Genomic DNA, 6,000 nt, shown 5'->3' with positions numbered 1-6,000 from the left:
GCTCTAAGGCAACAAAGAAATCAGGAAGGCCCAAATGAATTGTATCAATCTGATTAGTAGGTCCAATTAATCCCTGTGAACCTGAAGGGATACATTTGGCACAGCAAGTCCAGTCCATACATTCCAATTAAACAAATACCGGTAATTGTAAATCCTTAAAGTTGGGCACCTCAGGGCAGGGACGGTCCTTTTGGAATGACTGGAGAGCACCTAACTCATGATGAGTGCTACCATCAACCCAAATAAATAAATACATAAATAAATACTGATAAATAAGTATAACACAAATATATTAGTCTGGTTTTAATCAGAACAGATTACATGAAATGGTCAGCCAGTAAAATAACATTTAAACAGCATTCCATAGTTATAACATTAATCACTCTACATTTTCCATTTAGGCTTCCAAATCCCACTTCTTGTGTCTTGCTTACAACACTCCTCCTATGCTCGAGAGTGTCCAGAATTGATCATCTGGCTTCATGCTGCAAAATGAAATTGTACACTAATTTACATATGGCTTATGCAGGAACCAACTATAGCCTTTTTTCCATAAATAAAATAAAATAAAACCAACTGCTCTGGGACTTAGTGATCTACAGGGTCCTGTCTATGTCCAATGACCATAATATAGAATCCCTTTTATAAAACTTAACAGCAGAGTCTTGCTTCTTCTCGTAAGGAAGAACAATGCAGCATCCTGCTTAAAAAAACTGGAACCTTTCCCTACCAGCTGCCATGGATGGAGCTGCTCCACAGATGCTACTTCTTCCTCAAGACAGCGGGAAGGTCTATGGCCCAGCATCTAAACTCTGCAGGACCCATTGTGTCCCCACTCACCCAGACCTACCTACTAGGTTACCTACCCAAATCTTGCTGGCCAAGAGGGACATTTTTATCCTCAATTGTTTGGAGGTGCTTCGTCCCATTAGGCATAAACAGCTTCACTTAATCTGAATGTGTTAGGAAGCTTAGTCCTAATCAACTGAATTTGCTTTACTAAAATGTCTGGAAATTTTGCACATCTGTAAAGTTATCAAGATCAAAATGTCCCCAGCCATTCTCCAGAAAATTTGCAACATCCTAGTTTAACCTGGTAATTCTGGATCTGAGTGTAACAGCTGGAGCTCTCAGTTTCTGTATCGGAACTCCTAAGAGCATTTTTATTTTGTAGATTGAAAATTTCTTTAGCACAACACAGGAAAATACTCCATCCTTTCATTGTTCTCTGTAGCCTTAGGGATGTGAATCATTCTTGCACACTTATCCTGTTTTTTAAATTGTCACTTTTGACTATCAGGAAGCTTCCTGGTTTTAAACATGAAAATTAATCTATCACATTTTGGCTAGCACAGAGGTTTCCACTTCCATTTAAATTACCTTTCCATTCTAGCTTTCATGCTCTTTCCTCTCTCTCTCTTTTTCCACAAAAAGAAAAATAAATCACATCCAGATATTTTATTTCAGATATTGTTTTGTCAAGCTGATCAAATAAGAGAGGAATTATTTTCTGAAATGTTCCAGTTCAGTTTTTGAACTCTTCTAGAGCCAGAATCAATGCAGTTTCTTCCCCCTACTATGTCTGCTCTCTTAAGAGGAGTTCTGAGCCATAATAATTTTTGTACCATTCTTCTACACATATACTGTCTGTATGCATGCCTGAGCCAATATTATCAACGACTTTACACTAACCATTTGCTCAATACGACAAAGAGCTTGCATAATAGATTAATAGATTTCAAGGCCAGAAGGGACCACTGTGATCATCTAATCTGACCTGCTATATCAGTGACTCTCAACCTTTCCAGACTACTGTGCCCCTTTCAGGAGTCTGATTTGTCTTGTGTACCCCTAAGTTTCACCTCACTTAAAAACTACTTGCTTACAAAATCAGACATAAAAATACAAAAGTGTCACAGCACACTATTACCGAAAAATTGGTTACTTTCTCATTTTTACCATATAATTATATGTAAGTACATGCCTAACTCCAGGCACATAACTTATCCCGTTGACATCAGTGGGGCAATTTGCATGCTTATAGTTAGGAACGCGCTTAAGTACCTTGCTTATTCGAGGCCTCGGCTGGGAAGGGCTGTCAAAAATCTGTGTAGCATTAATGATGCACCAGTTTTTCTTAGCACCTGGGTATATTGATATCAAGAGTATTTTTAGTGATTGGGGTTAATTATCTATCAACTGAATGGCAAGTTCTTTCAAAAGTTGTATGTCGAGCAAGAACCCTGGGTTCCCTATGGGATCAATTCAAAGAGACAGCAGCATGGATGTTTGTGAAGCACTCTGCCTGAGGAGTATTCCACAGAGATAGTGACTAGGGCAGCTACTCTTGAGAGTAAAGCAAGCAGGATTTACCTCAGTAATCACTAAGTGAAAGCTTAATTTATTACTATCAGCACTGTGTTGTTCTATATCATAGAATCATAGAATATCAGGGTTGGAAGGGACCTTAGGAGGTCATCTAGTCCAACCCCCACTCAAAGCAGGACCAGTCTCCAATTTTTGCCCCAGACCCCTAAATGGCCCCCTCAAGGATTGAACTCACAACCCTGGGTTTAGCGATTCACTACACTTGACAGAACATACTGGGTTAAGAATGTGACTCCTACGGAAGAGATCATTATTTTTAATACAAATATTTTAGGCTTGTGATTTATTTTTGGACAGATTGTGCCCTGCTGGTGCATGAGTGTGCAAGACAGGGGAAGATGCAAGAAGCCTGCCCACCCTTAATGATCTTTGTATAGTGGTTAGTCACCACTTGCAGTCCCCATACTCCCATAGTCATAGAGATGGTTACCTCCTGGGACCCTGTGGGTACTTGCTCCCCCAAGAGGTCAGGGAGGGGCAGAGGCAAGGCCATGGCCCTACATCAGCCAGTAGAGCTGGCCAGGTATTCAGGGGAATACAGAAGGCAACCCTTAAGGGGTGTAGCAAGAAGTATGTTCTCCTGGGGAAGCATTCAGAGACACAGTGCATCAGGTCTGAACCTATAAGGCACAATTGACTTCTGTGCGGTAAAGTCTATCATACGTCATGTACATGTCCTTCACTTTGTATGAAACAATTCAGAAAACTACAGAGACAACAAAATATAACCCCTTCGCAAAACAAGAGAAGGCTTTTTGTCCTGCATGCTACTAAACACCTCCAAGTTACCAGTGGATTCTCAATGTGACTGTGATTTCAGTGAAATCCCAAGGTGGGTTTTTCAAAATGTGCTCAGCAGCAGTGGCCTAAATCTGCTCTCACTGAAGCCAAAGGTAAAAATTTGATGGAAACAGAGTTAGGCCAATGCTGAGAACTTTTTGAAAATCCAGCCCCCAGCATTTAAGGCACCCTGATACCCTGAAAATAGCAAAACCATATTAGTTAATACAGAGGTATTGTTGTAAACAGGGAAAAGGGAAGTAGAGAGGCTGTTACGAGGCTAGTTAGTACAGAATCCTTCCATGAATCAGCCTAATAACCTACTACTGCAATTCTAGTCCTTTCAGATTTATTTATATTGTTCTTAAACGCTCACTGAAAAATTCATTTTTAAAAGAATTTTAGTATACAAACAATACACTTGTCATTCATGGGGAGGAAAAAAACGTGGAAAATCAGATTTGGGGTTCTTTTGCTTTTAGAAGCACAGGTTTTTTCCCTTGGCAATAAAAAGATAAAGTGATATAGAAGCTGGGTGACATTTTGTTGGGTACACAGCAATAGATGACAATTGTCTAATGAGACAACATAAATTAAATGGGTGTATGTGTTGAGAAGCCTTTTTTAAAGACCCAGAAAGGATTAATGTGTCTATTTTCTTTTCCCTGTGTCACAGGCTTCTTCTCACATGCTGGGATTCTGTTCACTATTTTGCAAGTACTCCTGTGACTTCAGCGTAGGGTGACCAAATAGCAAGTGTGAAAAATCAGGACAGGGGATGGGGAGTAGTAGGCGCCTATGTAAGACAAAGGTCTGAATATCGAGACTGTCCCTATAATATTGGGACATCTGGTCACCCTACTTCAGCAGGATTCATGTGAGTAAGGCAAAAACAATTTGGCATGTAGATTTTACATATCTGCCAGGAAAGCTGTAGTGATTAGTTACAATAATTTGGATAAATAAGTACTTTGGGATAAATATACACAAATATTTTAGAGAAGCAACTCCCATGGTAGTCCATGGGAATTATTCTTGTACATTTTAAGAAGTCAGTTGGTAAAATGGTTTCAGTTCAGGAACCTAGGTAGCCCTACAGAATATTCACCAACGAATTTGCTAATTACCTGGAGATGTGTAAAGTTTGGTTTATAACTAGATACCTGATCAAGATATCAGACTTTTCATTCTGAACATCCCCTTAGTAGGTTCTAAAAATAACTTTTCATAAAGGATCAGCTCATATATAATTTTAACTGTTATATAAGTACTGTTTACTATAGGAAACAACAAGCTTTTTAACATGTTTTCTTTTCCCTGCTGGCCCAAACAAAGTCCTTGCAAAATCTTTGATGGAATTTATGATGACAATTAAAGATCAACTGGAAAGTAAGTCTTTGTCCTCACTCATAACTATTTCACATTTGGGGACAATGTATACCTTCAAATCAGCGGCACTGCTATGGGTACCTGCATGGCCCCACAGTATGCCAACATTTTTATGGCTGACTTAGAACAACACTTCCTCAGCTCTCGTCCCCTAATGCCCTTACTCTACTTGCGCTACATTGATGACATCTTCATCATTTGGACCCATGGAAAAGAAGCCTTTGAGGAATTCCACCATGATTTCAACAATTTCCATCCCACCATCAACCTCAGCCTGGACCAGTCCACACAAGAGATCCACTTCCTGGACACTATGGTGCTAATAAGCGATGGTCACATAAAGACCACCCTATATCAGAAACCTGTTGACCGCTATGCTTACCTACATGCCTCCAGCTTTCACTCAGACCACACCACACGATCCATTGTCTACAGCCAATCTCTACGATACAACTGCATTTGCTCCAACCCCTCAGAGACAAACACCTACAAGATCTCTATCAAGTGTTCTTACAACTACAATACCCACCCGCCGAAGTGAAGAAACAGATTGGCAGAGCCAGAAGAGTACCCAGAAGTTACCATACTACAGGACAGGCCCAACAAAGAAAATAACAGAACGCCACTAGCCATGACCTTCAGCCCCCAACTAAAACTTCTCCAATGCATCATCAAGGATCTACAACATATCCTGAAGGATGACGCATCACACTCACAGATCTTGGGAGACAGGCCAGTCCTTGCCTACAGACAGCCCCCCAACCTGAAGCAAATACTCACCAGCAACCATACACCACACAACAGAACCACTAACCCAGGAACCTATCCTTGCAACAAAGCCCATTGACAACTGTGTCCACATATCTATTCAGGGGACACCATCATAGGGCCTAATCACATCAGCCACACTATCAGAGGCTCGTTAACCTGTGCACCTACCAATGTGATATATGCCATCATGTGCCAGCAATGCCCCTCTGCCATGTACATTGGCCAAACTGGACAGTCTCTACGTAAAAGAATAAATGGACACAAATCAGACGTCAAGAATTATAACATTCATAAACCAGTCGGAGAACACTTCAATCTCTTTGGTCACTTGATTACAGACCTAAAAGTGGCAATTCTTCAAGAAAAAAACTTCAAAAACAGGCTCCAATGAGAGAGTGCTGAATTGGAATTAATTTGCAAACTGGATACAATTAACTTAGGCTTGAATAAAGACTGGGAGTGGATGTGTCATTACACAAAGTAAAACTATTTCCCCATGTTTATTCCCTCCCCCCCACTGTTCCTCACATGTTCTTGTCAACTGCTGGAAATGGCCCACCTTGATTATCACTACAAAAGGTCATCCCCCCCCCCCGTCCTACCCCATTCTCCTGCTGGTAATAGCTCATCTTACGTGATCACTCTTGTTACAGTCTATATGGTAACACCCAT

At 40.6% G+C, this 6,000-nt stretch overlaps 1 long non-coding RNA gene across 1 annotated transcript in view; it reads right to left on the bottom strand.

Annotated features, from left to right (window-relative positions):
- Positions 1–279: 279 nt before the first annotated feature.
- LOC125634750 (uncharacterized) overlaps positions 280–6,000 on the bottom strand; it is a 47,062-nt gene continuing 41,341 nt past the window's right edge. The window contains exon 2 of the long non-coding RNA XR_007356042.2: positions 280–485. This is a non-coding gene — a long non-coding RNA (uncharacterized LOC125634750). The remainder of the gene's footprint in view (positions 486–6,000) is intronic.

This window comes from Caretta caretta, chromosome 3 (genome assembly GCF_965140235.1).
Source record: "Caretta caretta isolate rCarCar2 chromosome 3, rCarCar1.hap1, whole genome shotgun sequence".
NCBI lineage: Eukaryota > Metazoa > Chordata > Testudines > Cheloniidae > Caretta > Caretta caretta.
This window is presented reverse-complemented; position numbering and strand designations above follow the sequence as displayed.